Source organism: Triticum urartu, chromosome 3A (assembly GCF_056163025.1).
Source record: "Triticum urartu cultivar PI428250 chromosome 3A, HENAU_Tu73, whole genome shotgun sequence".
NCBI lineage: Eukaryota > Viridiplantae > Streptophyta > Magnoliopsida > Poales > Poaceae > Triticum > Triticum urartu.
Window position 1 is genome coordinate 127479261 of NC_141875.1, and position 25676 is coordinate 127504936.

The window sequence follows — 25676 nt, forward strand, 5'->3', positions numbered from 1 at the left end:
TGATGACTTGTATGCTATTAATAATAATGATAACCATGAAACTTGTCACTATGATTTTAATTTTCAATTGGGTTATGCCTCACATGATAGCTATTTCGTTGAGTTTGCTCCCACCACTATTCATGAGAAGAAATTTGCTTATGTGTAGAGTAGTAAATTTTCTATGCTTGTAGATCATGAAAAGAATGCTCTATGTGATGGTTATATTGTTTAATTCATTCATGATGCTACTGAAAATTATTATGAGGGAGGAATATATGCTGGTAGGAGTTGCAATAATATCAAGTTTCCTCTCTATACGTTGAAAATATTGAAGTTATCCTTGTTTTACCTTCCTATGCAAGTTGATTCTTGTTCCCACAAGTTGTTTGCTCACAAAATCCCTATGCATAGGAAGTGGGTTAGACTTAAATGTGTTACTCATATTCTTCATGATGCTCTCTTTATGTTACAATTCTTATCTTTTATGTGAGCATCGTTGAAATCATCATGCCTAGCTAGGGGCGTTAAACGATAGCGCTTGTTGGGAGGCAACCCAATTTTATTTTTGTTCCTTGATTTTTGTTCCTGTTTAGTAATAAATAATTTATCTAGCCTCTGTTATGACTGAGTTTTTATGTTTAATTAGTGTTTGTGCCAAGTAGAACCTTTGGGAAGACTTGGGGAAAGTCTTTTTGATCTTGCTGTAAAAAACAGAAACTTTAGTGCTCGCGAGAATTGCTGCCGTTTTTTATTGGAGAGTGATATTTAGTTAATTCTTTTTGCAGACAAGTAATAGATAAATTCCTCACCTCCCGAAATTTATTTTAGAATTTTGGGGGTTCCAGAAGTATTCGAAACCAACATATTACTACAGACTGTTCTGTTTTTGACAGATTCTGTTTTTCGTGTGTTGTTTGCTTATTTTGATGAATCTATGGCTAGTAATAGAGTTTATGAACCATATAAAAGTTGTAATACAGTATGTTTAACACCAATATAAATAAAGAATGAGTTAATTAAAGTACCTTGAAGTGGTGGTTTGTTTTCTTTTACTAACGGAGCTCACGAAGATTTTCTGTTAAGTTTTGTGATGTGAAGTTTTCAAGTTTTGGGTGAAGATTCGATGGACTATGGAATAAGGAGTGGCAAGAGCCTAAGCTTGGGGATTACCAAGGCACCCCAAGGTAATATTCAAGGACAACCAAAATCCTAAGCTTGGGGATGCCCCGGAAGGCATCCCCCCTTTCGTCTTCGTTCATCGGTAACTTTACTTGGAGCTATATTTTTATTTGCCACATGATATGTGTTTTTCTTGGAGCATCATTTTATTTTATTTTGTTTTGCTTTCTGTTTGAATAAAATTCCAAGACCTGAAATTCTTAAATGTTAGAGAGTCTTCACATAGTTGCATAATTATTTGACTACTCATTAATGTTCACTTATATCTTTTGGAGTAGTTTGGCATTTGCTCTAGTGCTTCACTTATATCCTTTTAGAGAATGACGGTGGTTTTATTTTGAAGAAATAGATGAACTCTCATGTTTCACTTATATCATTTTGAGAGTCTCTAAACAGCATGGTAGTTTGCTTTGGTTATGAATTTAGTCCTAATATGATGGGCATCCAAGAGCGATATAATAAAAACTTTCATATAAAGTGCATTGAATACTATGAGAAGTTTGATATTTGATGATTGTTTTGAGATATGGAGATGGTGATATTAGAGTCATGCTAGTTGAGTAGTTGTGAATTTGAGGAATACTTGTGTTGAAGTTTGTGATTCCCATAGCATGCACGTATGGTGAACCGTTATGTGATGAAGTCGGAGCATGATTTATTTATTGATTGTCTTCCTTATGAGTGGCGGTCGGGGACAAGCGATGGTCTTTTCCTACCAATCTATCCCCCAAGGAGCATGCGTGTAGTACTTTGTTTCAATAACTAATAGATTTTTGCAATAAGTATGTGAGTTCTTTATGACTAATGTTGAGTCCATGGATTATACGCACTCTCACCCTTCCAACATTGCTAGCCTCTCTAATACCGCGCACTTTTCGTTGGTATCATATACCCACCATATACCTTCCTCAAAACAGCCACCATACCTACATATCATGGCATTTACATAGCCATTCCGAGATATATTTCCATGCAACTTTCCACCGTTCCGTTTACTATGACACGCTCCATCATCGTCATATTGCTTTGCATGATCATGTAGTTGACATTGTATTTGTGGCAAAGCCACCAATCATAATTCTTTCATACATGTCACTCTTGATTCATTGCATATCCCGGTACACCGCCGGAGGCATTCACATAGTCATATTTTGTTCTAAGTATTGAGTTGTAATTGTTGAGTTGTAAGTAAATAAAAGTGTGATGATCATCATTTTTAGAGCATTGACCCAAGTGAGGAAAGGATGATGGAGACTATGATTCCCCCACAAGTCGGGATGAGACTCCGAACTAAATAAATAAAAAAGAGAGAGGCCATAAAAAAAGAGAAAATGCCTAAAAATGAGAGAAAGGGAGAGAAGGGACAATGCTACTATCCTTTTACCACACTTGTGCTTCAAAGTAGCACCATGATCTTCATGATAGAGAGTCTCCTATGATATCACTTTCATATACTAGTGGGAATTTTTCATTATAGAACTTGGCTTGTATATTGCAGTGATAGGCTTCCTCAAAATGCCCTAGGTCTTCGTGAGCAAGCAAGTTGGATGCACACCCACTTAGTTCCTTTTGTTGAGCTTTCATACACTTATAGCTCTAGTGCATCCGTTGCATGGCAATCCCTACTCACTCACATTGCTATCTATTAATGGGCATCTCCATAGCCCGTTGATACGCCTAGTTGGTGTGAGACTATCTTCTCCCTTTTTGTCTTCTCCACAACCACCATTCTATTCCACCTATAGTACTATGTCCATGGCTCACGCTTATGTATTGCGTGAAGATTGAAAAAGTTTGAGAACATCAAAAGTATGAAACAATTGCTTGGCTTGTCATCGGGGTTGTGCATGATTTAAATATTTTGTGTGGTGAAGATAGAGCATAGCAGACTATATGATTTTGTAGGGGTAGCTCTCTTTGGCCATGTTATTTTGAGAAGACATAATTGCTTGGTTAGTATGCTTGAAGTATTATTATTTTTATGTCAATATTAAACTTTTGTCTTGAATCTTATGGATCTGGATATTCTTGCCATAATAAAGAGAACTACATTGATAAATATGTTAGGTAGTATTCCACATCAAAAATTTTGTTTTTATCATTTACCTACTCGAGGACGAGCAGGAATTAAGCTTGGGGATGCTGATACGTCTCCAACGTATCTATAATTTTTGATTGTTCCATGCTATTATATTATCAACCTTGGATGTTTTATATGCATTTATATGCTATTTTATATGATTTTTGGGACTAACCTATTAACCTAGAGCTCAGTGCCAGTTTCTGTCTTTTTCCTTGTGTTAGAGTATCGCAGAAAGGGAAAATCAAACGGAGTCCAATTGACCTGAAACTTCACGAAACTTATTTTTGGACCAGAAGAAGCCCACGGAGTATCGGAGATGGACCAGAAGAGTCCCGGGCTGCCCACAAGGGTGGGGGCGTGCCCACCCCCCCTGGGCGCGCCCCCTGCCTCGTGGACAGTCCGGAGATCTACCGACGTACTTCTTCCTCCTATATATACCCATATACCCTAAAAACTTCAGGACGAGAATAGATCGGGAGTTCAGCCGCTAGAAGCCTCCGTAGCCACCGAAAACCAATCTAGACCCGTTCCAGCACCCTGCCGGAGGGGGAATCCCTCTTCAGTGGCCATCTTCATCATCCCGGTGCTCTCGGTGATGAGGAGGGAGTAGTTCTCCCTCGGGGCTGAGGGTATGTACCAGTGGCTATGTGTTTGATCTCTCTCTCTCTCTCGTGTTCTTGAGGTGGTACGATCTTCATGTATCGCAAGCTTTGCTATTATAGTTGGATCTTATGATGTTTCTCCCCCTCTACTCTCTTGTAATGGATTGAGTTTTCCCTTTGAAGTTATCTTATCGGATTGAGACTTTAAGGATTTGAGAACACTTGACGTATGTCTTGCGTGGGATACCCGTGGAGACAATGGGGTATTCTATTGATCCACTTGATGTATGTTTTGGTGATCAACTTGCGGGTTCCGCCCATGAACCTATGCATAGGGGTTGGCACACATTTTTGTCTTGACTCTCCTGTAGAAACTTTGGGGCACTCTTTGAAGTACTTTGTGTTGGTTTGAATAGATGAATCTAAGATTGTGTGATGCATATCATATAATCTATCTTACCCACGGATACTTGAGGTGACATTGGAGTATCTAGGTGACATTAAGGTTTTGGTTGATTTGTGTCTTAAGGTGTTATTCTAGTACGAACTCTATGATAGATCGAACGGAAAGAATAACTTCATATTATTTTACTACGGACTCTTGAATAGGTCAATCAGAAAGGATAACTTTGAGGTGGTTTCGTACCCTACCATAATCTCTTAGTTTGTTCTCTGCTATTAGTAACTTTGGAGTGACTCTTTGTTGCATGTTGAGGGATAGTTATGTGATCCAATTATGTTATTATTGTTGAGAGAACTTGCACTAGTGAAAGTATGAACCCTAGGCCTTGTTTCAACGCATTGCAATACCATTTGTGCTCACTTTTATCATTAGTTACCTTGCTGTTTTTATATTTTCATATTACAAAAACCTTTATCTACCATCCATATACCACTTGTATCACCATCTCTTCGCCGAACTAGTGCACCTATACAATTTACCATTGTATTGGGTGTGTTGGGGACACAAAAGACTCTTTGTTATTTGGTTGTAGGTTTGCTTGAGAGAGACCATCTTCATCCTACGCCTCCTACGGATTGATAAACCTTAGGTTATCCACGTGAGGGAAATTTGCTACTGTCCTACAAACCTCTGCACTTGGAGGCCCAACAACGTCTACAAGAAGAAGGTTGTGTAGTAGACATCAAGCATTTGGCAGCGGAGAAGCACATCGTGGCTGCACGCATAGATGAGGTCGCGATGGCTGCCATTCGTGCCGACCCCCAGATCTTGAATGAGCACCTTGCCATTTGCTAGCTACGCCGGTTAAGCATGCTCGGTTTACCCGTTGTGTGTGCTGCTCCTGCCTTTCCTTCACAAATTCTAGTAAATTGTGCTATCTAATTTTACCATGCAATCCGTTGCTTTAGTGTATATGTTTTCTATGTCGTGCGGTGTGGTGCTCACTTATTAACTATTTTGTTAATTAGTTGTCGTCTTCAGTTAACTGTTTGGTTCAATTCTGCAAATGTGATGTTCAATTCTTTAGGCTGCAATTTTGTATTGTCTTCCATGTGAGAAATAAATCGAATTTATCTTTACAAAATACATGAGAAACAAATACAATTGCTATATTTCCAAGTTGTCAAGCATGCTTGGTTTGGTTATACATTGTGCAATGTGGTGCTCAATTAACGTTTGGTTCATTTGTGTTGTGGTGTTTAGTTAACTGTTTGGTTCAATTCTGCAATGCGATGTTCAATAGTTGTGGGCGCATTCTGTTATTGTATACCATGTGAGGAATAAATTGAATTTGGCTGTGGTAAATACATGAGAAACAAATACAATTGCTACAATTGGGTGTAGTTAACTGTTTGATTAACTGTCCGATCTTCTATTAGAAGTATGTTATATTGTGCAATGTGGTGCTCAGTTAATGTTGGTTCATTTGTTCTGGTGTTTAGTTAACTGCTTGGTTCAATTCTGCAATGCGATGTCCAATTGTCGTGTGTAGAATTTTATATTGTTGTGCATGTGAGGAATAAATCGAATTTGGCTGCACGTAATACATGAGAAACATATACAAGTGCTATATTTCCTAGTTCTCAATCATGCTTGGTTTGGATAAATGGGCTTTTCGTGTGGCTTGAATTAATCTGATGAATCTGCAATGTGCTTATTTTTCATCAACATATTTTACTGATAGCATGTGAACCCTTACTTAACCTGATGACTAACTACCTTATATGTGTTGCAGGGAAACAATGGGAAGCACCGAGGTTTACAATCGAGGTTAGCACGTGCATGGTCCGTTGTCTAATAGCACATTATTGTGCAATTGTAGGAACCATTCTAATATTTAGGTTTTTAACAATTTGGTCTTGCACATGTAGGTCCTGCTGTCAGAGGTTTTGACCCACTGTTCGATCCTTTTCGCATATGGGGAAATGAGTTGTCCATGAATATCAGTCAAGTCAAGAAACTCATAAAGATTGTTAGGATAAAGAAATTAGCGACAAAAAACAACAAGATCTTTATCTGCACAATGAAGAAGACATCAGTTCACTACAGGATGGTACTGACTATTATACCTTTCCTTTTTTATTCCTTTGCCCCATTTCCAATATAGAGAAGATATTTATGCACATCCTTGTTTTCAGGCCTTTCCAAAGCAGTTCACTGATGATTACCTTTGAAACCACCTGTATGGTCAGGAGGCAAGGAAGGTATTCATACAACACCCACGGTTCAATATTGAAGTGTTCCTGAAGAGGGCGAAGGATGGACGGTCAATCATCCACAGGCACTGGCCTAAAGTTACAAAGACCTTCAACATCAATGAAGGTTCAATATTCGCCTTCTGCTTCAGCAGTTTTCCAGATGAGATACATTTGTCTATGTACCATCTATGATGCTAATTTCAAAAGGTTATAGATGTTGCATGTGAAACTTGGTCCTGGTGTAGTTGTGTAATGGGATAGCTGAGTGCTGAAGCTATATGATGTTGTACTCTGATGTATTTCAATTATGAAAATGAAATATATTGTGTGCTTAATATGAAATGTCAATTAGATTAATAAATGGATTATGAATAATTGGATAATTAGCCAGCTAATGGTGAATTAGCCTACTAACTGGGTTTTGCTATTGCAAACGGTTGTTGAAAAAATAACGTGGGCGATGACCTCAGGCAACGCATATAGTTTCTAGGAATAAACCGTGTTGGATCAATGAACAATATTCACACATGACTTTCTCTTGAAAACTGTTTGTGTTAGGCCACCTTGCGCAAACGTTTACCACATAAAAACGGTGTGTGATGGAGAGCCTTCGCCACATAGTTTCTTCTACGTGATACATTCAATAACACAAACGATTTAACGGAAAAAATGTTTGTGATGTACCTGTGAACGGAAACGTTTTCCTTGGAGCGACTGTGTGGGATGTACATATGAACGAAAGCGTTTGGCAGGGACTGACTGTGTGGGATGTACTTGCGACCGGAAACAATTTCGCTGTATAATTGTATTTTTTAGCTCTACTGTACGTATTTCCGTATTTGAGCGCTCGCTGGTCGCACACGTTCTCATTTTGCCGAGCCTGCGTGCCAGAAGGGCATATCCCCGACGGTTTCTGGGTCGTGTGGGAAGGACCCCCCTATCGCCCACACTCACTTGGCGATGGTTCCAAATGCTGTCGTGAAAAGGGGTTAAAAACCGTTTGCTTAGGAGCTCGCTGTACTAGTGAGGTGCAAGGATATCTTCCTCATGCGGACCTGGTTCCCGTTCGGGCGGGATTAACTTCCATAAATGGCGAAGCCCTGGCGGAAAATTTCCCCAATCCTACCGAAGGGCAGCGAGTGTGCTTCGTCTCCTTCCTTTTAAGAGGCATTGGATTTCCAATCCACCCTTTCCTCTGAGGTCTCCTGGAGTACTACGGCCTCCAGCTGCACAATCTCACGCGGGGCTCCATTCTGCACATCGCGGGCTTCGTGGCTCTTTGCGAGATGTTCTTAGGCTGCGAGGCCCATTTTGAGTTATGGAGGAAACTTTTCTGCCTCGTCCCCTGATCCCAAAATGGGTCTTTATTCGAGGTGGGCGGTGTCGAAGTATGGCATATAGCCGGAACAGGATGCATGCCCAGCACTCCGAAGAAGGCATCCGAAGAGTGGCCCTCAGAGTGGTTTTATATTTAAGACGTAGTTCTCCCAGACCCAATCCGGCGGGGCCTACCCGAATTTTGCAATGCTCCATTAAAGAAATGCCACAATTGGCGTCCCTGGAGCCTCGAAGAGGAGGACAGTGCGGAGATTAAGAAGTTAATGAGCAAGATAAAGATGCTCGCCCAATCCGGACTATCCATAATTGAGGTAATGGAGATTTCAATAACGCGAGGCATTCAGCCACTCCAATCCAGAGGACTCCCCATGTGGCACTACAATGGGGAGGATGACGCATCATGCTGCGGGCACAAGGGTCCGGACAACTTTGCCGCCTTGGCCGCCATGTTGGCTGATCTTTATGAACGGGAGCAAGAAGACCTTACTCGCCTTAAGTGCCAAGAGGGCCTTTCCTTATACAACCCTCCTAGCTAGGTGAGCTTTCGCTTCATAACCTTACTCAATCCTCTTCCTGAGTCGCACCTACTTGAACTTAATCCGACTATGTTTAACAGGAATGGAGGAAGGTCATCGCGGGGATCTATAGCCCTGCTCCGTAGCCGGAGGACCATATTCGAGACCTGGATCCAGGATTTGAAGAGGATCCGGATATATTCATAGAGCTCAAGGAGGGGGTCCTTTATCAGGCGAGCTACGATGGCACAGAAGTGGCCATCAGAGCTGGTTATCCCGGCCTTCTCCCCTCCGCCCACGTAAGTACCCAGGAGATGTCTCCTCCAAAAGAGTTTTCTCATCGCGCCTTGATAACCCACAAGTATAGGGGATCGCAACAGTTTTCGATAAGTAAGAGTGTTGAACCCAACGAGGAGCTAAAGGCAGAACAAATATTCCCTCAAGTTCTATCGACCACCGATACAACTCTACGCACGCTTGATGTTCGCTTTAACTAGAACAAGTATGAAACTAGAAGTACTTTGTAGGTGTTGTTGGATAGGTTTGCAAGATAATAAAGAGCAAGGAAATAAAAGGTAGGGGTTGTTTAGATAAAGACACAACTAAGTTAGTTTTAGTAAAGAGCTTTTTGTTACGAGAAAGTTATTTGTCCCTAGGCAATCGATAACTAGATCGGTAATCATTATTGCAATTTTATATGACGGAGAGGCATAAGCTAACATACTTTCTCTACTTGGATCATATGCACTTATGATTGGAACTCTAGCAAGCATCCGCAACTACTAAAGATCATTAAGGTAAAACCCAACCATAGCATTAAAGCATCAAGTCCTCTTTATCCCATACGCAACAACCCCCTTACTCGGGTTTGTGTTTCAGTCACTCATGCAACCCACTATAAGAGAATCATGAATGTATTGCAACATCCTACAACGGGGATCCCTCACGCTTGCGCGACACGAAGATCACCATAGGACAGCACCAATAATAAAACATGTAACTCAAACCAATCTCGATCATCAAATAACCCATAGGACAAAACGGATCTACTCAAACATCATAGGATAGCCATACATCATTGGGAAATAATATATAGCGTTGAGCACCATGTTTAAGTACAGATTACAGCAGGTAAGAGAGAGGTTACACCACTGCATAGAGGGGGAAGAGTTGGTGATGATGGCGGTGAAGTTGTTGGTGAAGATTGTGGTGATGATGATGGCCCTCGGTGGCACTCCGGTGCCACCGAGAGCGAGGGGGAGAGAGCCCCCCTCATTATTCGTCTTCCTTGACCTCCTCCCTAGATGGAAGAAGGGTTTCCCCTCGGGTCCATGGCCTCCATGGCACGGGAGGGGCGAGAGCCCCTCCGAGATTGGATCTGTCTCTCTGTCTCTCTCTGTTTCTGCGTTCTGTGTTGCTGCCCTTTCACCATTTCGTATATATATGGAGATCCGTAACTCCGATTGTCCTGAAGCCTTCGTCATGATTTTTACCAAAAATTAGCTTTCTTGCGGCCGAAGAAGGGCATCAACCACCTTACGGGTGGCCCACGAGGGTCAGGGGCGCGCCCCCTGCCTCGTGGCCACCTCGGGCACCGTCTCGTGTGGATTTTTCTTTCAGAATTTTCCAAATATTCCAAAAATAAGCTCCGTCCGTTTTTATCCCGTTTGGATTCCGTTTGATATGGATACTCTGTGAAACATAAAACATGCAACAAACAGGAACTGACACTGGGCACTGGATCAATATGTTAGTCGCAAAAATAGTATAAAAAGTTGCCAAAAGTATATGAAAGTTGTAGAATATTGGCATGGAACAATCAAAATTTATAGATACGACGGAGACGTATCAGCATCCCCAAGCTTAATTCCTGCTCGTCCTCGAGTAGGTAAATGATAAAAAAATAATTTTTGATGTGGAATGCTACCTAGCATAATCTTGATCACATATCTAATCATGGCATGAATATTAAGACACGAGTGATTCAAAGCAATAGTCTATCATTTGACATAAAAACAATAATACTTCAAGCCCACTAATAAAGCAATCACGTCTTTTAAAAATAACAAGGCCAAAGAAAGTTATCCCTACAAAATCATATAGTCTGGCTATGCTCCATCTTCACCACACAAAATATTCACATCATGCACAACCCCGATGACAAGCTGAGCAATTGGTTCATACTTTTTAACGTGCTTCATCATTTTCAACCCTCACGCAATACATGAGCGTGAGCCATGGATATAGCACTATAGGTGGAATAGAATGGTGGTTGTGGAGAAGACAAAAAGGAGAAGATAGTCTCACATCAACTAGGCGTATCAACGGGCTATGGAGATGCCCATCAATAGATATCAATGTGAGTGAGTAGGGATTGCCATGCAACGGATGCACTAGAGCTATAAGTATATGAAAGCTCAAACTGAAACTAAGTGGGTGTGCATCCAAGTTGCTTGCTCATGAAGACCTAGGGCATTTGAGGAATCCCATCGTTGGAAAATACAAGGCAAGTTCTATAATGAAAATTCCCACTAGTATACGAAAGTGATAACTCAAGAGACTCTCTATATGAAGAACATGGTGCTACTTTGAAGCACAAGTGTGGTAAAAGGATAGTAACATTGCCCCCTTTTATTCTTTTATTTTTTTTTCTTTTTCTTTTTTTTGATGGGCTTCTTTGGCCCCCTTTTTTTATTTAGGCTTCTTTGGCCTCTCTTTTTTTGGGGGGGCAATGCTCTAATAATGATGATCATCACACTTTTATTTACTTACAACTCGATACTAGAACAAACATATGACTCTATATGAATGCCTCCGGCAGTGTACCAGGATGTGCAATGATCTAGCGTAGCAATGACATCAAAAAACGGACAAGACATGAAAACATCATGCTAGCTATCTTATGATCGTGCAAAGCAATATGACAATGAATGCTTAAGTCATGTATATGATGATGATGGAAGTTGCATGGCAATATATCTCGGAATGGCTATGGAAATGCCATGATAGGTAGGTATGGTGGATGTTTTGGCGAGAAGGTATATGGTGGGTTTATGGTACCGGCGAAAGTTGCGCGATGCTAGAGAGGCTAGCAATGATGGAAGGGTGAGAGTGTGTATAATCCATGGACTCAACACTAGTCATAAAGAACTCACATACTTATTGCAAAAGTTTATTAGCCCTCGAAGCAAATTACTACTATGCATGGCCCTAGGGGGATAGATTGGTAGGAAAAGACCATCGCTCGTCCCCGACCGCCACTCATAAGGAAGACAATCAATAAATACCTCATGCTCCGACTTCGTTACATAACGGTTCACCATACGTGCATGCTACGGGAATCACAAACCTCAACACAAGTATTTCTACTAATCCACAACTACCCACTAGCATGACTCTAATATCACCATCTTTATATCGCAAAACTATTGCAAGGAATCAAACATATCATATTCAGTGATCTACAAGTTTTATGTAGGATTTTATGACTAACCATGTGAATGACCAATTCCTGTCATCTCTCAAAATAGATATAAGTGAAGCAAGAGAGTTTAATTCTTTCTACAAAAGATATGCCCACGCTCTAACAAATATAAGTGAAGCAAAAGAGCATTCTACAAATGGCGGTTTTCTATGTAAAGAGAAACAGGCAATCCAAACTTCAAATGATATAAGTGAAGCACATGAAGCATTCTATAAAGCCATACTCAAAAGATATAAGTGAAGTGCATACATCATTCTATAAATCAACCAATGACTACCTCATACCAGCATGGTGCATAAAATAAAAATGAAAACTAAGTGCAAAAGACGCTCCAAGATTGCACATATCGCATGAACGAAACGAATCCAAAAACATGCCGATACTTGTTGAAGAAAGAGGGGATGCCTTCCGGGGCATCCCCAAGCTTAGACGCTTGAATCTCTTTGAATATTTACTTGGGGTGCCTCGGGCATCCCCAAGCTTGAGCTCTTGCCTCTCTTCCTTCTTCTCACATCGAGACCTTCTCGATCATCGAAAACTTCATCCACACAAAACTTCAACAGAAAACTCGGTAGGATCCGTTAGTATAATAAAGCAAATCACTACTCTAAGTACTATTGCAAACCAATTCATATTTTGTTTTTGCATTGTGTCTATTGTAATATAGCTTTTCCATGGCTTAATCCACTGATATAAATCGATAGTTTCATCAAAACAAGCAAACTATGCATCAAAAACAGAATCTGACTAAAACAGAACAGTCTGTAATAATCTGAACATTCACCATACTTCTGATACTTGAAGTATTCTGCCAAAATTAGGAAAAATAAAAAAAAATGTATATAAAGACAGTGCAAAAAGAATCAGAACCATTTGACGTTTCAGATAAAGATGTAAAATCGTGCACTACAGCCAAAGTTTCTGTCCTGCACAGTACAAACCATCAAGCAAATGTAAACATCCTAAAGGCAAACCTTGGCACATTATTTTTATAATACAATGGAATTGTACAAGGGGATAATTATTTTTGTTGAAAAGTTTCTGTAATCAAGATTCACAAATTTGTCGTGAGCATGAACAAAGTTCAAGGAGCTCTCCCACTTCAACAATGCTTGTCTTTCTCACTTTCACTTTCCTTTTTTTGAAGAAGTTTTGGGTTCCCCTCTTTATTTTTGTTGTTTTTAAACTATATGAAAGCACTCAACAGAAATAAATGACTCTCTAAAACTTCCGGGTTGTCTCCCTGGCAGCGCTTTCTTTAAAGCCATTAAGCTAGGCATATAGTGCTCAAGTAATGAATCCACCCGGATCCCAAGGTATATCAAAGCCAATTTTAATTAAAAATGATTTATAATTTAGTAGTGAGAACAAAGTAACATATATCATGCAACAACGAAGTCTAACTCTCTTCATGTGCATCGGCATGTCATAAAAGAACAATTCATGCACACATAGTAAAGGCCAATGCATAGCATAAGCAGTTTCTTGCAATTTGATCATATTGGAAACATAGAGAGGTGGAGATATAGTTCCTCTCTCATAATAATTGCAAGTAGGAGCATCAAGCACATGCATATTATATTCATCAAAATCATCATGTGCAACGGTATAAGGCAACCCATCAATATAATCCTTAATAAGGGTAAACTTCTCCGATATAGTGTAGTTGGGAGAATTCAAAAAGATAATAGGACTATCATGTGTGGGTGCAATAGCAACAATTTCACGTTTAACATAAGGAACTGTAGCAAGTTCATCTTCATAAGCATAATTCATATTGGCATCTTGGCCACAAGCATAGCAAGCATCATCAAAAAGGGATATTTCAAGAGAATCAACGGGATCATAACAATCATCATAGCAATCATCCTTCGGTAAGCACGAAGGGAAATTAAACAATGTATGAGTTGAAGAGTTACTCTCATTAGAAGGTGGGCACAGGTAACTAATCCGCTCTTCCTCCTTTTGTTCTTCGCTCTCCTCCTCATCTTTTTCATCCAATGAGCTCACAGTTTCATCAATTTCTTCTTCCATAGACTACTGCAAAATATTAGTCTCTTCCTGGACAGCGGGGTAGTCCTCAATATATGGTTCAACATAGGCATTAGAAGCATAATTATCATAGCAATATTTAAGTATGTCAAAATTTTCAGACTTGTAAAGAGTAGCATCATACTTTTCAATCAAAGAAGCAATTTCATAAGCACCCTTAAAAGCAACAAATTCTTTAGTTTGTTGAACATCATAGTAACTATAAACACCCTTAGCATATGAAGATACGATTCTATTATCACTAAACTCACATTGATAGGGAAGGTGTTTCTTAGGGTTTTCAGAACAACATGTAATATCATATATTTCGCATAAATTCCAAGCAAAGCATTGCAAACGTTGAATTTGACCCAGTAAAATTTTCCCTTTTTCAGATATTCAGTGTCGCACATAACAAGCATGCTCATCTAAAGATTTGCCCTCAACTAAGCTAGTTGGGGTTTCAGCACGAGCACATAGGGATCGAAGATGATCCAAGTAATAAGCTTCAGTAGTGTGATAGATTTTGAGTGGTTCTTCAACCATTGGTTTAGTAGGTACAACTAATTTTTTTGGTATTTTGCGTTTCCTACCCATAACTAAAGATAGAAAACAACTAAGAACATCAAATAAAAATTACTTAGTGATAAAGCAAACAAGCACACACGAGAATATTTACCCCACGCTATTGCTCCCCGGCAACGGTGCCAGAAAAAGGTCTTGATAACCCACAAGTATAGGGGATCACAACAGTTTTCGATAAGTAAGAGTGTCGAACCCAACGAGGAGCTAAAGGCAGAACAAATATTCCCTCAATTTCTATCGACCACTGATACAACTCTACGCACGCTTGATGTTCGCTTTACCTAGAACAAGTATGAAACTAGAAGTACTTTGTAGGTGTTGTTGGATAGGTTTGCAAGATAATAAAGAGCAAGTAAATAAAAGGTAGGGGCTGTTTAGATAAAGACACAACTAAGTTAGTTTTAGTAAAGAACTTTTTGTTACGAGAAAGTTATTTGTCCCTAGGCAATCGATAACTAGACCGGTAATCATTATTGCAATTTTATATGACGGAGAGGCATAAGCTAACACACTTTATCTACTTGGATCATATGCACTTATGATTGGAACTCTAGCAAGCATCCGCAACTACTAAAGATCATTAAGGTAAAACCCAACCATAGCATTAAAGCATCAAGTCCTCTTTATCCCATACGCAACAACCCCCTTACTCGGGTTTGTGTTTCAGTCACTCACGCAACCCACTATAAGCGAATCATGAACGTATTGCAACACCCTACAACGGGGATCCCTCATGCTTGCGTGACACGGAGAGCACCATAGGACAGCACCAATAATAAAACATGCAACTCAAACCAATCTTGATCATCAAATAACCCATAGGACAAAACGGATCTACTCAAACATCATAGGATAGCCATACATCATTGGGAAATAATATATAGCGTTGAGCACCATGTTTAAGTAGAGATTACAGTGGGTAAGAGAGAGGTTACACTGCTGCATAGAGGGGGGAAGAGTTGGTGATGATGGCGGTGAAGTTGTTGGTGAAGATTGCGGTGATGATGATGGCCCCCGGTGGCACTCCGGTGCCACCGGAAGCGAGGGGGAGAGAGCCCCCTCCTTCTTCTTCTTCCTTGACCTCCTCCCTAGATGGGAGAAGGGTTTCCCCTCTGGTCCATGGCCTCCATGGCACGGGAGGGGCGAGAGCCCCTCCGAGATTGGATATGTCTCTCTGTTTCTGCGTTCTGTGTTGCTGCCCTTTCACCGTTTCGTATATATATGGAGATCCATAACTCCGATTGTCCTGAAACCTTTGCCGTGATTTTTTTACCAAAAATTAGCTTTCTTGCGGCCGAAGAAGGGCATCAACCGCCTTACGGGTGGCCCACGAGGGTCAGGGGCGCGCCCCCTGCCTCGTGGCCACCTCGGGCACCGTCTCGCGTGGATTTTTCTTTCGGAATTTTCCAAATATTCCAAAAGTAAGCTCCGTCCATTTTTATCCCGTTTGGATTCCGTTTGATATGGATACTCTGCGAAACATAAAACATGCAACAAATAGGAACTGGCACTGGGCAATGGATCAATATGTTAGTCCCAAAAATAGTATAAAAAGTTGCCAAAAGTATATGAAAGTTGTAGAATATTGGCATGGAACAATCAAAAATTATAGATACGATGGAGACGTATCATGCCTCACCCACCGCACTGTCTTGTGCTCCAAAGGGGCGGCGCTCGTCTCGCCACGCCGCATCAGAAACATCCCTTAAGAAGGCGACGCCTGCGTAGGGCGGATCTTCAAAAAAGAAAGGCAGACGGCGACATTGCTGAGCCCCTACCTTCATAAAAAAGGTATGGTTTTTAATATGCCCTTGGCAGATATACCAAATTGTGACGTTTCCCGATGTGCCACATTATTTAGGAAAAGCATACGTCGGACTGTGTCCAGAGGCTTTGTTGATCATGCATCACCCAATCCAACCCCGGATCCCGTCCCAAGGACTAGGGTGGATACGGGTGCATTGTCGGATTGTCCTCTCCCGGAGGATTCGGATGATGTATCCGTTACCAACTCTGAAGTGGAGAGTGCGATGAACCATCGGCATCGGAGAGCAGCTATGCGCGACCCAACTTTCATCGAAGAGGCATTCAATGCCTTCAGCTTAGCGGATGCATATATCCGAGCTGCTCGGGATGAGCTCGCTGGAGCCACTCACCAGCTTTCAAATGATATGCGTGTAAGACCTGTTGTATGGGTTTAATAATCATGTGTCAGTAGCCCCGAGACTTCAAGCAGTTGACGTAACTGATTTAAGGATCGTTGCATAATCAGGTACTCACAGAAAAGAACAACATGCTATCTCAGGAGCTGGAAAAATGTTAGACCCAACTAACTGATGTCACCGTCGAACTGGCGAAGTCCAAGGAGGCACCGACTGGTAATGCCCATTACTGTCCGGAAAATATAATCATGTGCCAGCAATGTTTTTTGAAATAAACACTGATGTATTTACGACGGTAGGATCACCGGATCAGCTGGAAGAGAGACTGAAGGCCGCGCAAGCGGATAAACAACATGCCGAAAGGCAAGAGGCCGCTGGTCAGCGTATACTAACACGGACAAGGGATGAGAAGAACAAGCTACAAGATGCCAACATCAAGTAGGCCGAGGAGCTGAAAGACATACGAGCCCAACTGGCGGATGCCTTGAAAGAGAACAGAAAACTGAAAGGCGACATATTCAGTATGCTTTTTAACCTCATTTCCATACAGTCCCATAATGGGAGGTTTAACAAGTTTGTTTCTGTATGTGTGATGACTGGGCTGCCCGAAGGAGAGGTGTCCGGATTTCAAGGCGATCTGCTACAAGAGTTGTACAAAGTGCATGAGCGAGCCCGGAAGGCAATGCGGAACATTGCTAAGGCTTTATGGCTGGCCGATTCTCCTCCAGGAAGTATGGAGGAACTCGTGAATTTATTCAAGGGAGCTCGTCGCCGCTTTGGACTATGGAAGATATCAGCATTCCGAGAAGGCGCACGAGAGGCCTGGGCCATGGTGAAAACATGGTACACCGGACTTGATCCGAATCATATGGCCTGGGTCGGGCCTCAGGGACCAGATGGACAGGAAATTCCTGTTAGTTTAGTATACGACCAAGTAAAGATAGTCGTCAAGTTTTCGCAACAGGATTGTAAGCTAGACAACTTATTAGAAGGTCTAGAGGAGGAGGAAGTTTTTGAGTCCAAGTAGTAATGTACTTTTTATCGAAAAACGTATCTCCATCTGAATTATAAAACGATTGTCTTGGCAGACCTTACGCTTTAACCTCTGAAATCCGAAGTTTTGGAGTTTTTTTAACCGAAAGACTGTAAGGGAACCCCATACAATATAATTGGTGCAACAAACCCAAATTGCAAGTACCATGCCTTGAACCTGGGTGGGTGGGAAGGCATCAGCCCCTTCCCACCACTAGGCTATGCCTTAGTTTGCAAATTTTGGAGTGTTTCCGAATATTGTACCGGTGGTAAACACCGAAGTATGTTCGGGAACCAGGAAGTCCGGTCATAGTTGCTTGAACAGACAAGTTGTATTCGGGGAGTTGTGTTATATTACATTTGATCATAAGAAACATCTTCCAGAGAGAATAGTTCTGTTAAGGGTTCCTTTCCCTGGGCCAGCATGCGTTGTTGTGCATGCCTGAGCTGTGATGCTAAAAACCATAATACACATTATATTTTGGGGGCTTGTATCGCAACGAGGGCGGTTCATCTTTTGTCCGTCGACCTATTATTCCCTTAAGAACGCTAGCTTTCGGCTTCACCTGTTTGAGGTACACGTCTGGATAACCCGACTGTAACAATCGCAGAGGTGCTCCCTTTATGCCCTAGCGAAACAAGCGGGAACGTAGGGCATAAGCACATGAGCCAGGCAACCCAGCTTGGCAAAAACTTAAGTCATAAAGGTGCATATAATGGCGAAGAAAAGACATATATGAGAAGGCGACCCATATATACGGTGAACTGATGCTTGAATAATAATAATAAGCTTTTGTGACAAGAAGCCCCCAGGTATTGGGGGTATGTACATTTAAGGATGTATACCCCTTAAGTGTGCGGTTTATCCGAACACAGGTTAGAAGTCGTATAAAAATGAAAAGAAGAAAGAGAAAAAAGAGAAAAAAAAGGTAACGAACAATGAGTCCGGACTTAGGCGTAGAATCTTCGGAGTCTGGCGGCGTTCCATGGGTTTGGCTCTAAGCGATTATCCAATGCATTACGAAGGTGATATGCTCCTCTAGTGAGAATTTCATCTATAATGAAGCGACCCTCCCATTTGGGCTTGAGCTTGTCCTTCTTCTTCTCCGGTAGGCATAAAACGAGTTCACCGACATTGTAAGTCTTGACTCGTACTTCTTTGCTTTGGTATGTTCGAGCTTGTTGCTGGTAGAATGTTGAGCGAGCTTTTGCAACATCGCGCTCCTCCTCCAGGCCATCTAAGTCATCTTGCCGATAGAGCTCGGCCTCTCTCTCTTCATACATGCGTACTCGAGGTGAGTCATGAATAATATCGCAGGGCAAGTCGGCCTCTGCGTCGTACACCATGAAGAATGGTGTGTATCCTGTCGTGCGATTGGGCGTGGTCCGCAGCCGCTAGAGTACGGAGTCGAGCTCCTCAACACAGTGTTTATCTGACTCCTTTAAGGATCGCACTAGTCTAGGTTTAATGCCGCTCATTATCAGGCCATTAGCCCATTCGACTTGACCGTTTGTTTGAGTGTGATAGACGGAGGCATGATCGAGCTTGATGCCCAGATTAGAACACCAATTTTTTACTTCGTCGGCTGTGAAATTAGAGCCGTTATCGGTGATGCTGCTGCATGGGACACCATCACTGGATATGAAATCTATCACTGGTCCGGCTTCGGCCGTTTTAACTGGCTTGGCCTCTATCCACTTAGTGAATTTATCTACCATGACCAGCGGGTATTTTTTCTTATGGCTTCCCCCTTTAAGGGGTCCCACCATGTCAAGCCCCCAGACCGCAAAAGGGCAAGTAATGGGGATTGTTTGTAGGGCGGTAGGCGCCATATGGCTTTGATTAGCGAAAAGTTGGCATCCTACACAACGTTGGACGAGGTCTTGTGCATCTGCTCGGGCCGTAGCTAGGCCAGAAAAAACTGATACAGAAGGCCTTACTTACAAGGGCCCGGGCTGTGGCGTGATGACCGCCAAGACCAGCATGGATTTCGGCCAAGAGCTGTCGCCCCTCTTCTTCAGAGATACATCTTTGAAGGACACCGGTAGTACTTTTCTTGTAGAGCTCTCCTTCATGAACCTTGTAGGCTTTCGAGGGTCGAACGATGCATCGAGCCTCATTCTGGTCCTCAGGGAGCTCTCCCCTATTAAGGTAGGCCAGGAAGGGTTCGGTCCATGGGGCGATCACTGCCATGATTACATGGGCCGATGGTGTTATTTCGGTGGCCGAGCCCCTGATGATATCGGAATTGTGTTCGGGATCTGGGGTTATGATCGGCTCCAGACTGGTGTTGCTGCTCTCGTCCTTCCATACCACGGATGGCTTGAAGAGCCTCTCCACAAAGGTATTGGGTGGGACGGGGTCGCGCTTAGCGCCCATGTGAGCAAGGATGTCCGTTGCTTGATTACTCTCCCGGGCCACGTGAGGAAACTCGAGCCCCTTAAACCGAGCTGCTATTTTAAGTACGGCGTTGCGGTAAGCCGCCATCTTCGGATCTTTGGCATCAAATTCTCTGTTTATTTGGGATATTGCGAGGTTTGAATCCCTGCACACCTCGAGGCATTGTATGCCCATAGAGACGGCCATCCGAAGACCATGCAATAGGGCCTCATACTCGGCTGCGTTATTAGAGTCTGTATACAATATTTGGAGCACATAAATGGACTGTGTCTCCTGTTGGAATATGTGTCGCACTCTTTAGGAAGTTCGGCCTCTGTCCATTCGGCAACGAAGTTAGCCAACACCTGAGATTTAATGGCTCGGCGTGGCTTATATGTTATTTCAAACGGTAAGAGCTCAGTGGCCCATTTGGCAATCCGGACGGTGGCGTCCCGGTTGTTTATGATATCATTAGGTGGTACTTCGGAAGCCACCATGATCGAACACTCTTGAAAGTAGTGCCGCAGCTTCCGGGATGCCATGAAGACCGCATATACTATCTTTTGATAATGTGGGTATCGAGATTTGCATGGTTTGAGGACCGTCGATACATAGTATACTGGTTTTTGAAGTGGGAATTTATATCCTTCTCTTCCTCTCGTTCGACGACGAGCACCGCACTCACCACCTGGTGTGTTGCAGATATGTATAGTAACATGGGTTCGCCGACGTTTGGCGTGGCCAGGATTGGGTTGCTTGATAACAAAGCTTTTATTTCTTCCAGCCTGGCTGTTACAGCATCCGTCCACGCAAAGTAGCCGGTGCATCGGAGCAGGCGATACAATGGCAGCGTCTTTTCTCCTAATCTGTAGATAAAGCGGCTCAAAGCTGCCACGCACACGACTAGTTTTTGGACCTGCTTGAGGTATGTTGGTGTAGCCAACTGTGACAGGGCTCGGATTTTGGCTGGGTTTGCTTCGATTCCCCTACTGCAAACAATGAACCCAAGCAATTTTCCGATGGGAACGCCAAAAACACACTTTTCCGGATTGAGCAGTATGTCATATCTTCGGAGGTTGTCGAATGTAAGGCGTAAGTCGTCCACCAATGATTCGACATGCTTAGTTTTGATGACTACATCATCTACATATGCCTTAACTGTCTTGCCTTTTTGCGGTTCCAGGCATGTTTGAATCATGCATTGATATGTGGCACCGATGTTTTTGAGCCCGAAGGTCATGGTGTTGAAGCAGAAGGGCCCGTATGGGGTGATGAATGTCGTTGCGGCTTGGTTGGATTCCATCCTTTTGATTTGATGGTATCCGGAGTATGCGTCGAGGAAGCACAGTAAGTCGTGTCCTGTGGTTGCATCAATAATCTGGTCGATGCGAGGTAGTGGGAAGGGATCCTTAGGGCAGGCTTTATTAAGGTCCTTGAAGTCGACACACAAGCGCCAGGATTTATCCTTCTTTGGTACCATGACCAGGTTTTCTAGCCAGTCTGGATGTTTGATCTCTCTGATAAACCCGGCTTCGAGTAGCTTGGCTAGCTCCTCACCCATAGCCTGTCGTTTGGGTTCAGAAAATCGCTGCAATGTTTGCTCGACCGGTTTATGTCCCTTCAGTATATTGAGACTATGTTCGGCCAGCGCGCGTGGGATTCCTAGCATATCCGAGGGGTGCCAGGCGACGATGTCCCAATTCTCGCACAAGAACGTGTGCAATGCGGCGTCGACCGTTGGATCCAGCTATGCCCCAATGGAAGTTGTCTTCTTGGGGTCCGTCGGGTGAACTTGAAATTTTACTATTTCGTCTGCTGGCTTGAAAGAAGTGGATTTAGGCATTTTATCAAGAATTACGTCGTCTCTATCCACTGTGGAATGCAGAGTGGGAGCTCCTTAGCCGCCAGGGCTTTAGACAGTGCCTTGAGGGCCAGGGATGCAGTTTTGTTTTCGGTGCAGAGTGTTATGTCCGGATCACTGGCGATAATGATAACACCGTTGGGCCCGGACATTTTGAACTTCATGTACCCGTAATGAGGTATGGCTTGAAAGCGTGTGAATGCGTCTCGCCCTAACAGGGCATGATATCTGCTATTGAAAGGGGCCACCTGGAAGATGATTTCTTCAGACCTATAGTTCTCTGGCGTGCCGAATACCACGTCGAGTTTAATTTTCCCCGAGCATCTTGCTTCCCTACTGGGGATAATTCCTTGAAAGGTTGTATTACTTTGCTCAATGCGACTTCTGTCCATTTGCATTTTATTGAGCGTGTCTTCGTAGATAAGGTTCAGTCCGCTGCCGCTGTCCATGAGCAGTTTGGTGAGGCGAAAGCCGTCTACAATTGGGTTTAGAACCAAAGCGGCTAGTGCTCGGACTGATCGGGCCCTTGGCTCATCATTTGCGTTAAAGGTTATCGCCATATCGTTCCAAGGATTTCTTCCGGCTACGTGATTGACTTCGGCGAGGTCGCGGAGCGCCCTTTTATGCCGGTTGTTTGAAGAAAAGGTCTCGAAGACCATAAACACATTGAGGTCGTTATCCTCGGGGGGATGCCTTGCCAGAGTAGTGTTGGTGAGAATAGCCTCCCCGCTTTTAGCCACCTGCCAGAGTATCCAACATGCCCCGAAGGCTATGAGTTGGTTCGGAATTTGGCATCGTGTGTATCTGACAGGGCTTGTTGACCATTCATCAAGGACAGTTCTGTGTCCCGGTAAGGGTTTAATTTTTCTTTCCGTGAAGTAATGATCAGGTGCCCCGTAAGGGTGCACCTTTTTTGTCTGGCCGGTGGGTGGCTTAAAGGCCGGTGGTTCCCACCGAGCTGTCTGGGCTTTCCAAGCGCTTTCCATTGTGCAATACTTCTGTACTATGTGTGCCAAATCTACAAAGTGCAGTATGTGGCGCCGATTGAGGGCGTTGAGGACGCCCTCGTCCGTGCAGTTGCGGCAAAAGACTGATACCGCGTCGTCGTCGCAACAATCTTTGATCTTGTTTTTAATAAGTAGGAATCTAGCCCAAAAGTGATGGAGTGTTTCCCGAGGTTACTGTTGTATATACATTAAATCACATATGTCCGAGGGACCGGAATTTCTTGGAGAGTATTGATTGCGGTGGGTGGGTGGGCTTAAATCCGAACCCTGACCCACTATGGAATTCGGATTTTGAAAAATTTCTGAGGTCGTTGGCCCAGGATCCGGAGTGTCCTGGGGGTTTTCAGACTCAACACCTGATTCTATGTTCGGAGGATAGATGATCCTTTCTTGAAGATGAGTGTCCGACTCGTAGGGCTCGGAAATCTGAACATAGTTTGTTTTCAGCATAGGAGGAGCGGTATCCTCAACTTGTTCTTCCACAACAGTCACCAGGTGGGTAACAGGTGGAGATCTGATTTCCCTCTGATCGGGTTTACGCCCAATCAGATCGTAATCTGTTGCGACCCCTAGGGCAGCGATGCGATCTAGCAGTTCGTTTAAAGACGAGACATCTGCCGGATCCATCTTATCGATGCTTTAGGGGTTGATGCGGAGATGATTTTTGGTAATCCGGGGGACCGCCTTGGGTTTGATGGCAGGGCGGGCGCCTATGGTGAAATTGCCGATCTGGAGGATCTGCCCAGGAACTAGGGCTCTTCCAGAGGTGATTTTGTCGTTGACGACGAGGCGAGCCATCGATCCTTCTATCGACAACATAGAGGAACTCTCAATGAAAGCACCAATGTCGGTGTCAAAACCGGCATATCTCGGGTAGGGGGTCCCGAACTGTGAGTCTAAGGATCGAAGGTAACAGGAGGCAGGGGACACGATGTTTATCCAGGTTCGGGCCCTCTTGATGGAGGTAATACCCTACTTCCTACTTGATTGACTTTGATGAGTATAGGGGTTACAAGAGTTGATCTACCTCGAGATCGTAATGGCTAAACCCTAGATGTCTAACCTGTATTATTATGATTGCCTCTACGGACTAAACTCTCCGGTTTATATAGACACCGGAGGGGGCTAGGGTTGTACAGAGTCTTTTTACAGAGAAAGGAATCTTCATATCCGAACGCCAAGCTTGCCCTCCACGCCAAGGAAAGTCCCATCCGAACACGGGGGAAGGTCCTCGATCTTGTGTCTTCATGGCCCATCAGTCCGGCCCACATCACATAGCCCGGACATCCGAGGACCCCCTAGTCTAGGACTCCCTCAGTGGTCTTTGATCACTTTAATGTAAAAAGGGTGAGTCTTGAGGCTTGATCCAATACTTGTTTTTAGTGTTTTTGAGAGGTTCACTTTCATCTCCCGTGTTGTACCTAAATGAAGTTTTCTTGAAATGAGCTTTGAGCAGACATTAGTTCAATATGTTCTATAAATTACCAAAACCACATAGGGGACTAGATGCACTTTTAGTCTGCTATACATGCTGCCCATAGCTTGGTTCACTTCTCAGCTGCAGTTGGTCTTTGCGCCAGTCGTGCAACGAGTCTCCTTTCTATTGACCTAACTGTTGGGTTGCCCTGGGCAGTCAAATAAGGACATTGTAAATGATCATTGTTGTCTCTCGTTGGTAAATATATAGAACAAAAACAAACGCAATACAAACATAATCATTTGCAAACTATTCACAAGAAACATCCTTCAAATAGTTCACCTATTTATTTATTTTTGTATTAGTTGATTCGATTTTTTGCAGTTGGTCTTGATGACTGCAGTTGGCCTTTTTTGATAGTTCACTTAATACATTTTATATTTCAAATAGTTCACTTAACTTTTAAACTGTAATTGATCTCTATGTCAATGGGGCAACATGTCATCTAATGTCGAATAAGACCTCTTTGGCCACCTACTACAACCGCGTACACGTGCCATATACAATGGCCAATGCTTCATTTGCGTGTAGCGTAGAGCTTACACAAAGCCAATGATTGATAACCTGCTAAGGAGAAAAAGTATTACCATCAGAAACCTTACTGTTTCTTCAAAGCCAAAGCGACAAAGTCAGACGCTCCCACTATACGGAACTTTTTAGGTATGCAATTAAACTTGTGGTCATACATATTCGCAACACTTCTCGTTGAAAACACATTGGACGCCATTTCGGTGACTGATTACGTAGAACACGCGAACTTTGCAATGAAAATGAGGTGCTTAATTATCTCGGAGCACAAAACAACACTTACGTTTGAATAATGTGCAATTTTTAAAGAGTTTACAATCATTATTATCTTTTGGCGGAAAAAACTTCCAATCTATTCATCCTATATCATGACAATACAAAGAACACATCCATATTCATAGACCACCCAACAAAGACTGTAAGTACTAAATATATTAAATACATTTAGTGGACGGCATAAGAAAATAGTCGAAGCATGCTGACTGAATAGACGTTAGACATTTTGAATAATGTTCAAATTAACCTTGCATCCTATTTGCAAAAAAATAAAATAAAAATCACACATCATATATTCATATGCACATTCAACTCCGGAAGCACCATCACGAAGGTCTTGTTCGGATACTCAAAGGCCTTGTTCGGATACACTCTCATGTTTCATAAAGAGGAGGTATAAAATATTTCACGCCAACCTCATCGATCAAAAAATCAAAAAAGATAAAGGAAAAACATTTCAATCCACTTCACCATCTCGACTTCTTTTTCATCT